This window comes from Hyperoodon ampullatus, assembly GCF_949752795.1.
Source record: "Hyperoodon ampullatus genome assembly, chromosome: 3".
Taxonomy (NCBI): domain Eukaryota; kingdom Metazoa; phylum Chordata; class Mammalia; order Artiodactyla; family Ziphiidae; genus Hyperoodon; species Hyperoodon ampullatus.
This window is the reverse complement of record NC_136916.1, coordinates 54,197,697-54,209,529: the sequence shown is the minus strand read 5'-3', so window position 1 is coordinate 54,209,529 and position 11,833 is coordinate 54,197,697. Positions and strand designations below refer to the sequence as shown.

At 43.5% G+C, this 11,833-nt stretch overlaps 1 protein-coding gene across 1 annotated transcript in view; it reads left to right on the top strand.

The window, feature by feature from the left end:
• DAPK2 (death associated protein kinase 2) overlaps window positions 1-11,833 on the top strand; it is a gene marked incomplete at both ends in the record, with an annotated part of 117,422 nt that overhangs the window by 26,571 nt on the left and 79,018 nt on the right. The window lies entirely within an intron of this gene.

Sequence of the window (11,833 nt, the reverse complement as noted above, 5' to 3'; positions counted from 1 at the left end):
GCAATCACACAGTGTTCAACCTGAAAGGGACCTTCGAGAGTATTTAATAATCCAACACGGGTTTTCCAGAAGAAGAAATGAAAACCCAGGAGGGGGTGATTTGTTCCTAAATTATCTGGTGGCTTTGAACAAGTCACTCACTTCCTGTGTTCTCATTTCTTCCTCTGGAAACCAGAGTGTTGGACTGTTAGATACTTTCAAAGCTCGCTTTTAGATTGAACGTTGGATGATTGTCCCAACAGCCCTCAGGTCTCTGAAGGATGGTGTGTGATGCGGCAGGAAGTTCTTCCCCCATGCCTGGGGGAGGGTCGGAGATACTCACTCCTCCACCTCTGCCCGCAGCACTGCTGTCTCCTCAGGTAGCACTAGAACACCAGACTGCAGGATGGATCACACTTTTCTCTGTAAGCAGTCTTGGAGATAACCCCACTTCCCAAGGGTCAGGTGCTCTGGGATGCGGGAAGGCCATCTTGGAGCCCTTGGTTAGAGGAAAATGAAGTAAATGAACACTTGACCAGAGTCACTGCACCTCCAGGGAGGCCTCAGGCAGCCAAGCCTCCAGCTCAGAACCCTGGCTGGAAGGTGTTTCTGGCAAAGCTGCCAGTCACACCCAAAGAAGGTTGGGATTTGTTAAGTGCAATGACTAATTAGTCCTGAAGCGGGAGATCTCTACCCGCTCACGATGGTATCATGATTTATTCATGTGAGGTTGCAACACTTACAGGGACTGGACCTTTGTTTCCTGTGGCTTCCATGTCATGTGCAGACAATTGTATTTTTCCAGAATGGATAATTTCTCAAACCTAGCTTGCTTTCCCAGTTGCCGCCAGGAAACTTATAACTCTGGTCACTCAACAGCGCCCCCCTTCCTGGGTCTGCAGTTGTTTTGGAAGGAATGCATTCTTATCTGGGCCTTTCCTAGCAATGCAAGCGCTGGGCTAGCTGCTATCTCAAGGCCTTCCAGCCCTTAGGTTCTTTACTTTTTCTTGCCCCTTTTCCCAGCGGACACTTCTGTTTTCTTAAGGGATATGCTTCCATAGAGCTGCTGCAAGTAAATCAGAGACATATCAGCTGCTGGGAAGCCCTATGCCTGGTTTCTCCTTTCTGCCCAATTACTAAGTCTTAAAGGCACCTAGTGTCCTTTGAGCTGCCAGTTTCTGCCTTTCAAGATCACACAGACTCACTTAATGTCTAAAATCTCGGTAAGGAAGGACAAGGAAGGACAAGGTCTCAGTCCTGAGGCAGAGTTAAGGCGGGCTCACTCCGCTCTGTATTCCCTCAGAATGAAGGGTAGGACCTGTCTCACTCCTCAGGACGTTTGCAGTGTCACTGTGACTGCTTCCTGCACTCTAGCTGTGGAAGTGGTTTGTCTCCTCAGTGATTTGGTTGCCACCTTGTGGATCGTCTGGGGGTAGGGGTGGCAGGGGCCTCCGGCCTTATAGGGTCTAAAAATGATTTTGCTTCTGTGCTTTCTTTTTGTCTGTTTGCCGTTATGATGACACTGGAGATACAATTTATATCCTGTTTTCCCCAATTACATTACATTGTAAACATTGCCCTCTCATTTCCTCAGGGAATATATTTATCGGCCAGGTGACATGATCAGGTTAACTTTAATAGTTGAAAAAGAAAACTAGTGGATAAAAAAAAAGAATCAAATAGTGCACTGAAAAGTTTCCTTCCCCATCCTCCTGAATCTTTCTAGCCCCAGGCCTCAGAAGGGACCATTATTAAGTTTCCATATATCCTTCCAGAAACTGTCTGTGCATACACAGCCATACATATGCACGTTCTATATTTTTTTTAATGTAGATTGGATCAGACTGTGCATGTAGATGGGATCAGAATGTTGTTCTGCAATTTGATTTTTTAATCTTGTGCATTTTCCCAGATCCATGTGTGTGTGTGTGTATGTGTGTGTGTGAGATGTTCTTTTTAACAGCTGCATAGATCAACTATGGATGGACCATAATGAATTTAACCGGTGACATTGAGGTGGTTACTACAATGCGCATCCTTGTATATACATCTGCATGCCTCATTTACTCACCTTCTATCTGCCAAGTATGGTCCTAGACACTGAGGATTCTGCAGTAAAAAAGACAAACTCCAGTGCCACACTCATACCAGTACAATTGTTAGATAAATTCTGGAAAGTGGGATTGTTGGCTGATTGATTTATCACATTTATTGAATGCATGTAAGCCATGTAGAATATTTTGTCGCATGTTTGATGAATGTTTGAATTATTGGCTGCCTGAAACTTTCTCCCTTACACTTGCCCCTGACCACGGTATCAGTACCCTCTCCTCAGCCTCCCAGTGGTTAAAGGGTCATTTACTGAGGCTTCAGGAAGGTCACTATAGCAGTGCTGGGTGATGACAGTAACATGTGTTTGCTGACACTTTTCTTTCTTTTTTTTTTTTCTTAACTGACGTATAGTTGATTTATAGTACTATATTAGTTTCAGGTGTATAACATAGTGATTCAATATTTTTTAGATTATACTCAATTTAAAGTTATAAAATATTGGCTATATTCCCTGTGCTGTACAATATATTCTTGTAGCTTATTTCTTTTATACATAGTAGTTTATACCTCTTAATCCCCTATTCCTATTTTATCCCTTTTCCCTTCCCTCTCCTCAGTGGTGACCACCAGTTTGTTCTCTATGTCTGTGACTCTCTTTCTGTTTTGTTATATTCACTTGTTTGTTTTATTTTTTAGATTCCATGTATAAGTGATAACATACAATATTTGTCTTTCTCTGTCTGACTTATTTCACTAAGCATAATACCCTCCAAGTGCATCCATGTTTTTGCAAATAGCAAAATTTCATTTTTCTTTGTATTTTATTTTATTTTATTGAAGTATAGTTGATTTACAATGTTGTGTTAGTTTCTGGTGTACAGCAAAATGATTCAGTTATATATATGTGTGTGTGTATATATATATATTCTTTTTCAAATTCTTTTCCATTATAGTTTATTACAGGATATTGAATATAGTTCCTTGTGCTATGCAGTAGAACCTTCTTGTTTATCTATTTTATATATAGTAGTTTGTATATCTGTTAATTCCAAACTCCTAATTTATCCCTCCCCACCTTCCCCTTTGGTAACCATAAATTTGTTTTCTATTCTGTAAGTCTATTTCTGTTTTGTAAATAAGTTCCTTTGTATCATTTTTTTAGATTCCACATATAAGTGATGTCATATGATATTTGTATTTGTCTGTCTGACTTCAATTAATATGATAATCTCTAGGTCCATCCATGTTGCTGCAAATGGTATTATTTCATTCTTTTTTATGGCTGAGTAATATTCTATTTTATATATATATACCACATCTTCTTTATCTGTTCATCTGTCGACGGACACATAGGTTGCTTCTATGTATTGGCTATTATAAATAACGCTGCTATGAACTTTGGGGTGCATGTAACTTTTCAAATTAGTGTTTCTGTTTTCATTGTATATATACCTAGGAGTAGAATTGCTGGATCTATAGTTCTGTTTTTAGTTGTTTTTTTTTTTGAGGACCCTCCATACTGTTCTCCATAGTGGCCACACCAGTTTATATTCCCACCAACAGTATATGAGCGTTCCCTTTTCTCCACATCCTCACCAACATTTGTTATTTATAGACTTTTTGATGCTAGTCATTCTGACAGGTGTGAGGTGATATCTCACTGTGGCTTTGATATGCATTTCTTTGATGATTAGCAGTATTGAGCATCTTTTCATGTACCTGTTGGCCAACTGAAAAAATGTCTATTCAGGTCTTTTGCCCATTTTTAATAGGTGTATATATATATATATATATATATATATAGAGAGAGAGAGAGAGAGAGAGAGAGAGAGAGTTGTATGAGCTTTTTATGTATTTTGGATATTAACTCCTTATCAGTCAAATCATTTGCAAGTATTTTCTCCCATTCCGTAGGCTGTCTTTTTGTTTTGTTGATGGTTTCCTTTGCTGTGAAAAAGGCTGGCACTTTTAAGTTCCTTGAGGTACAGCTTTGCCATGTGTCCTCACAATTGCGTGAGGAAGTCAGAGTGGCTGGTTTGCACTTTACAGAAGGAACTGGGGCACAGAGAGGTAAGATTGAGCTAAGGTTGATGAAGGGAGTCCTAGCTCCCCACAAAGCTGGCTGGTAGCAAGGCTGGGATGAGGACTCAGGAAGAGGGACTCTGCTTCCTGGGACTACTTCAAGGAGTGCTCAGAGTTCCTACCATTTAAATGAAAGCATTTTACAAACAACCCAATCAAAAAATGGGTAGAAGACCTAAATAGACATTTCTCCAAGGAAGACATACAAATGACCAAGAGGCACATGAAAAGATGCGCAACATCACTAATTATTAGACAAATGCAAATCAAGACTACAATGAGGTATCACCTCACACCAGTCAGAATATCCATCATCTAAAAATCTACGAACAACAAGTGCTGGAGAGGGTGGAGAAAAGGGAACACTCTTGCACTGTTGGTGGGGATGTAAATTGATACAGCCACTATGGAGAACAGTATGGAGATGCTTTAAAAAACTAAAGATAGAATTACCATGTGACCCAGCAATCCCACTCCTGGGCATATACCCAGAGAAAACCATAATTCAAAGAGACACATGCACCCCAGTGTTCGTTGCAGCACTGTTTACAATAGCCAGGACATGGAAGCAACCTAAATGTCCATCGACAGACGAAAGGATAAAGAAGATGTGGTACATATATACAATGGAATATTACTCAACCATAAAAAGGAACGAAATTGGGTCATTTGTAGAGATGTGGATGGACCTAGAGATTGTCATACAACGTGAAGTAAGTCAGAAAGAGAAAAACAAATATCGTATAAAAACGCATATATGTGGAATCTAGAAAAATGGTACAGATGAACCTGTTTGCAAGGCAGAAATAGAGACACAGATGTAGAGAGCAAACGTATGGACACCAAGGGGGTAAAGCTGGGGGGTGGTGGGATGAATTGGGAGATTGGGATTGACATATATGCACTAATATGTATAAAATAGATAAATAATAAGAACCTGCTGTATTAAAAAAATAAAATTAAATTTAAAAAAATGTAAGCATTTTAAAACTGGAAGGTGAAGTTAGTTTTTTTCTTTTCACTTCGTTCTAAAGGGCTTGCATTTCATGAATTCACTTAGAGCTGCTCTGTGCACTGCAGTAGCCAGCGGCCACGTGGGACTACTTAAGTCTAAATGTAAAGTAATTAAAATTAAATAAAGTTACAATAGGTTGATCAGTCATGGTAGCCACATTTCAAGTGCTCAGGATTCACATGTGGCTAGTGGCTACTGCATTGGACAGTGCTCTACTGGATATTTCCATCATCCACAGCCCTGACTTCAAGTGTCCATGAGGCTGTAATGTTATTTTTCTCCTAAACGCATGTTTGTAGGTAGAATTTTTTTTTTTTTTTTTTGCAGTACGCGGGCCTCTCACTGTTGTGGCCTCTCCCATTGCGGAGCACAGGCTCCGGATGTGCAGGCTCAGCAGCCATGGCTCACAGGCCTAGCTGCTCCACGGCATGTGGCATCTTCTCAGACCGGGGCACGAACCCGTGTCCCCGGATCGGCAGGCGGACTCTCAACCACTGCGCCACCAGGGAAGCCCTGTAGGTGGAATTTTTGAGATCATCTTCACTCTCTAACTTTACAGGTAGGGAAAAGAGAGTGTACAGATGGGAGATGACCAGCTGCCCATGGTCACACAGCTGAAGGTGCAAAGCTATAATTAGAGCCAGACCTCCTCCTATGTTTCCTCCACTTCAACCTGCCTCATTTATCCCGAGGACAGTTTCTTTTCTTTTTTTTTTTTTTAAATTGGGGTATAGTTGTTTTACAATGTTGTGTTAGTTTCTACTGTACAGCGAAATGGAGTTCCCTGTGCTATACAGCAGGTTTTCATTAGTTATCTATTTTATACATATTAGAGACCTCCTGTAGGAGATTAGAATGATTAAAGTACAAACTGAAAATAAAGATGATTGAGAAGCCAGGCAGGCGGAGCCTTTGCCTGAGGGTGGCCTCTGTGGTTAGGAGTGATGAGAAACCACTGGTTTAAGACTGAGAGCCAAGTGGGGAACATCGTCATACTGAAAGGGTCAAGAATGCCTGTACCCCATGCCTCATAGATTTTATCCTCCACTCAACCTCTGGCTCCTGAAAACTGTTGTTAGGAAGATGAGCAGAGAGTACTAAGCAGTTGATAACTGTTGTTAGTACTGGTAGTAATACTGGTAATACTAATAACAACAACAGTTGTCAACTACTTAGTACCCTGCCAATTTTCCTAACTGCAGTTTTTAATTTTGGTGGTGGTAGTAGTAGTAGTAGTAAACAGGAAGACAGGAGTTAAAAATTATGTCCATAGGGGCTTCCCTGGTGGCACAGTGGTTGAGAGTCCGCCTGCTGATGCAGGGGACACGGGTTTGTGCCCCGGTCCGGGAGGATCCCACATGCTGCAGAGTGGCTGGGCCCGTGAGCCATGGCCGCTGAGCCTGCGCGTCCGGAGCCTGCGCTCCACAATGGGAGAGGCCACAGCAGTGAGAGGCCCGCGTACTGCAAAAAAAAAAAAAAAAAAATTATGTCCATAGGCAGTCCTTAAAGGTGGAAGGAACTTTGTGGTATACCAAGATAATTCTCTTGTGTGTTTATGCTAGTGATTCTCAAATGTTAGTGGATATTGGAATTCCCCTAGAGGGCTTGTTAAACCATAGATGTTGGACCCCATCCCCAGCGTTTTGATTCAGGAAATCTGGGGTAGGGCCTGAGAATTTGCATTTCTAACAAGTTCCCGGATGATGCTTATGCTGCTGGTTTGCAGGGCATACTTTGAAAAGCATTGGTTTATACCTTTAGGTGCTAAAGAGAACTCAGCTTAAGTTTCAGTGGCACAGATTTACATTTCTAATCCCCTTTTACAGACCCTCCTACCTATGCCCCAGCTGTGCCCCGCCTAGAACCAGCTTCTGTACCACTCGGAAAACAGTTGTCATTACTAACCATGTCTATGCTTCAGATTTTCAGACCTAACCACCAGTAAGTCTTGAGCTTCTACACTGTGCTGGTTTTACAGTGGGTGTGGTGGGTCACACCGATGAAGTGTAAGATATTGCCCTGCCCTTAAGAAGATTAATCTAGTTTGAGGGTGGGAAAAACACAAACACAGGAAAGAAAAGGGTACAAAGAGATAATTGTCTTTTTGTATACTCATCTTTGTAAGCTGACACATTCAGAGGCTTCCAGGAGGAGTTAGAACTTGAACTTAAGCAGAGGTAGGATTTGACTAGGCAGAAGGTATCTCAGGATAAGCAAACGGGCAAACAGGAGAAGCCCCGAGGTGGGAATGTGTGTGTTGGGTTGTCCCTGCTGGGAAGCCAGAGTACAAGGGCCCTGGGACCTGGCCAAGGCACACAGCCTGGACAGGAGGGGAAGACAGGTCTTGAGTAGAAGAGAATGTGATGACATAAGTGTTTCAGGAAGATGGACTCGGGGATGTGTGGGGTGGACTGGGAATGTAGGTGGAGGACTGTGGGCACGAATGCTGAGCAGGAGGTTGTGCTAAGTGTATTTATTTGTAAAAGTCTAGCTCTAGAGGGGGGTGGGTATAAAGAGAGTCTAGTCAATTTCATTCCGAAACTATGTACTGCAGCCCTACAGGGGGTCCAGCATTGTATTAGGTACCTGGGGGTACAAGGATGGGTGATTACAGGCTCTGCTGGAGGATCTCACAATTTAGTGAGGAAGAGGAATATACAAAGGGAGAATTTCAGTAAAATGTGCTGAATGCTATGATGGAGGTGTGCACCAGAGGTGGAAACAGAGGAAAGCCTCATGTCCAGGACACAAAGAACATTTCTTTTTTTTTTTTTGAATTTTATTTTATTTATTTTTATACAGCAGGTCCTTTTTTAAAAATTTTTTCTTTATGTTTCATATTATTTTATTTTATTTATTTATTTTTGGGTTTTTGTTGCTGCATGCGGACTTTCTTCTAGTTGCGGTGAGCAGGGGCTGCTCTTTGTTGCAGTGCACAGACTTCTCATTGCGGTGGCTTCTCTTGTTGCGGAGCTTGGGCTCTAGGTGTGCAGGCTTCCGTAGTTGTGGCACTTGGGCTCAGTAGTTGTGGCTCGCGGGCTCTAGAGCGCAGCCTCAGTAGTTATGGCTCATGGGCTTAGTTGCTCCGCGGCATGTGGGATCTTCCCGGACCAGGGCTCGAACCTATGTCCCCTGCATTGGCAGGAAGATTCTTTTTTTTTTTTTTTGTGGTACGCGGGCCTCTCACCGCTGTGGCCTCTCCCGTTGCAGAGCACAGGCTCCAGACACGCAGGCTCAGCAGCCATGGCTCACGGGCCTAGCCGCTCCGCGGCATGTGGGATCTTCCCGGACCGGGGCACGAACCCGTGTCCCCTGCATCGGCAGGCAGACTGTCAACCACTGCGCCACCAGGGAAGCCCGGCAGGCAGATTCTTAACCACTGTGCCACCAGGGAAGCCCCAGCAGGTTCTCATTAGTTATCTGTTTTATACATATTAGTGTATATATGTCAATCTCAATCTCCCAATTCATCCCACCACCACCACCCCTCACTGCTTTCCCCCCTTGGTGTCCATATGTTTGAAGAACATTTCTAAGGAAAGATCAGGAGTGATAATAAATTCTGGCCGACTTTCCTGTGCTCCTTTTGACAAAGAGGAGGTCTTACGTTTGTAGACTAAGAAGAGGTTCCTGCCCTTTCCTCACCGTTGACTGTCATGTTCTTGGTGACCCTGTAGCCCAGTGACGTGTGGTAGAAACTGCTGACCGCTCCCCCTCCCAGTTCACCCCGGATTGGATAATTAACAGTTGTTGATGAAAAAGTAATCAGTGGATCTAAGAAAGAAATGGAAAATTTTATTTGAGCCAGATTGAGAATTATAACCTGGGAAGAGCATCTCAGAAAGCTCTAAGAACTCTTGCACCCATTAGAAATCAAAACACAGTTACATGAGTTTTTTGAGACAGAGAGTTGTACATCAATGACGTATTATTGACAGTTCACACAATCCAGATCTAAGTGTCAGTGTGGCCCCTTATAAGATCAAGAAGGAATGTTATCTTTTAAGGAGTTGTCTTGTTGCTGGGAGAATGTTGCTCTTTATGGTTGAGCAGGTATTCCTGTTGATGGGGGAGGTTTGGTCAATGCATAATGCGGATACATACTGCACACTAGAGGGAAGAGAGGGGCCAAAGGGCAGAGAAAATTTCTTATGCTTAAATTTTTCTTGTCTTTCCATAAAATATGAATTTTATTTCACACAGTGTTCTGCTGTGCTGGTTGGGGGTGTCCATTCGAGTGTTTATTTTCTCTCTCTCTCTCTTTTCTACTGTTAAACAACACAGGAAGTTTTGAAAGGGAGGTTTTCACTTAACTACTCATCATCCTAGCACATTTTTGCCTCTGTGTTCTCTACTATTTTTTGGCCACACAAGTGTGTTTAAACAAAATGAAAAATGTAATCAAACTGTACGTATACCATCTGCGCATGTTCCCATATCATTATTTTATAAACATGTCCCACCTGATTCTCCTGTTTATCACCTTAATGTTTGTGTCATCTTCCATTGCAACCGGAACAGCTAATTACCACCCAGTTCCTTAGTGGAAGATTTTTAGCTTGTTTCCAGATTTTCCTTGTCTATGGAGCTGTGCTTTCTCTTTTGAAGTCTCTCCATTGGCTACATTCCCAAAGAACCCTGCACTTGGACTCAGAATAATCTGATTTTAAGTTCCAGATCTGTGGCTAGTTAGCTGTGTGGCTTCAAGTCTCTGAGGCTCAACTTTCTGCTCTGTGATAATACTGACTGTGCAGGGTGTTGAGATATGACTCAGGGCCCATAAAGGACCTGCACATTTAGGCACAGTTGATATGACCCAGTAGAAGCACGTGAGTGAGTATTTTCATGGTTCTCTTTTTATCTCTCTACATAGAGGTATAATTCACTGACCATGCAATTCATCCATTTATAGTATACAATTCAGTGGCTTTTACTCCATTCCCAGAGTTGTGCATCATCACCACCATCAATTTAAGAACATTTCATTACTGCCAAGAAGAAACCCTATGCACACTAACAGTCATTCCCCGTTTCCTCCAACCCCACCCCCCAACCCTAGGTAACCACTAGTCTGCGAATTTTGTCTCTATGGGTTTGCCTATTCTGGTCATTTTATATAAATGGAATTATATTTATGTGGTGTTTTACGACTGGCTTCTTTCATTTAGCATAATGTTTTCAAGGCTCTGTGTTGTAACATGTATCTACTTCATTCCTTTGAGTCACCAAATAATATTCCATTGTATGGATATAGCACCTTTTATTTATCCATGTATCAGTTGATGGACATTTAGGTTGTGTCGTTCTTTAAACATTTTTAAAATTTTATTTATTTATTTATTTTTGGCTGCGTTGGGTCTTCGTTGCTGGGCGCGGGCTTTCTCTAGTTGCGGCAAGCGAGGGATACTCTTTGTTGCGGTGCGCGGGCTTCTCATTGCGATGGCTTCTCTTGTTGCGGAGCATGGGCTCTAGGTGTGTGGACTTCAGTAGTTGTGGCACGCAGGCTCAGTAGTCGTGGCTCACGGGCTCAGTAGTTGTGGTGCGCCGGCTCTAGAGTGCAGGCTCAGTAGTTGTGGCGCGCGGGCTCAGTAGTTGTGCCTTGCAGACTGTAGAGCACAGGCTCAGTAGTTGTGGCACACGGGCTTAGGTGCTCTGTGGCATGTGGGATCTTCCCAGAGCAGGGATCGAACCCGTGTCCCCTGCATTGGCAGGTGGATTCTTAACCACTGCGCCATCAGGGAAATCCCTTACGTTGTGTGGTTCTTGATATTCAGTGCTAACTGACATCTATCAAACACTGTTGCATGCCCCAAGTTGTTTGATGTGACAAAATATAGGACTCTTGGTCCCTTTTTCATCGTAACAGTCAAACCACAGAAATTAGGTAACTGCTGGGAGAACTGTCGGAGAGCTGCCCCCTGAGTTATGAAGGAACCCTGTGCTGAGTAAGCCCACAACCTTTAGGAAGGTACCTTTACCTTCCTTCCTGATGCTAACTTTCTCCAGGGCTGGGAGATTAGAGGAGGCAGCCCATTCAGGAGGCAGAGAAGGCTTCGTGGAGGAGGGGGCCTTCAAGGATGGAAAGCCTGGCTGGAGTAGGAGGAGATGGACATCTTGGGCAGGTGTGAGCAGGGGACAGGTTGCCGTGATAGGAGAGTGGAGGGAAGATTTAGGGGCCCTGGAAACTGAGGGTGCCAGATTACAGGCTAAGGGGATCTTATACAGAAAGTGTTGTGTGGTGATGAGCACGGTGAAGTGAAGTTGGGCCCGCTACTGTCTTGTAACTTTCCCCCCTCTCTGTAGCTGGTGGAGGTTTTTCTGAGTGAGGTTCAAGCCTCCCTGCATATTCAGTGGCTTTCTGGAGCTGGGCTACCTGTGGGCGGGAGGGAAGAATAGTCGCCACTTCCTTCTTGGCTCCCTGCGAGATTGATGAAATCTGGACTTGGCTCTCTCCTCTCCCAGCTGCCATGTAGGCGCCAAGGCTGAGCTGTTTGAAACATGAGGTGGGGTGGAGGGGCGGGGAGAGAGAACAGGGATGCCTGTCAGGAAACCTCATACACTGTTGGCTCTGTCACTGCCCGGGAGAGTAGAGGTCTCAGGCAGGTCCATCCCCTTGGCTGGACCTCGCCTTCCCCATCTGTAAAGTGAGGGTCATGGTGAGAAGTTCCCTTTATTTCCACAGTTCCATGAGCTTTGCCAAGTTTT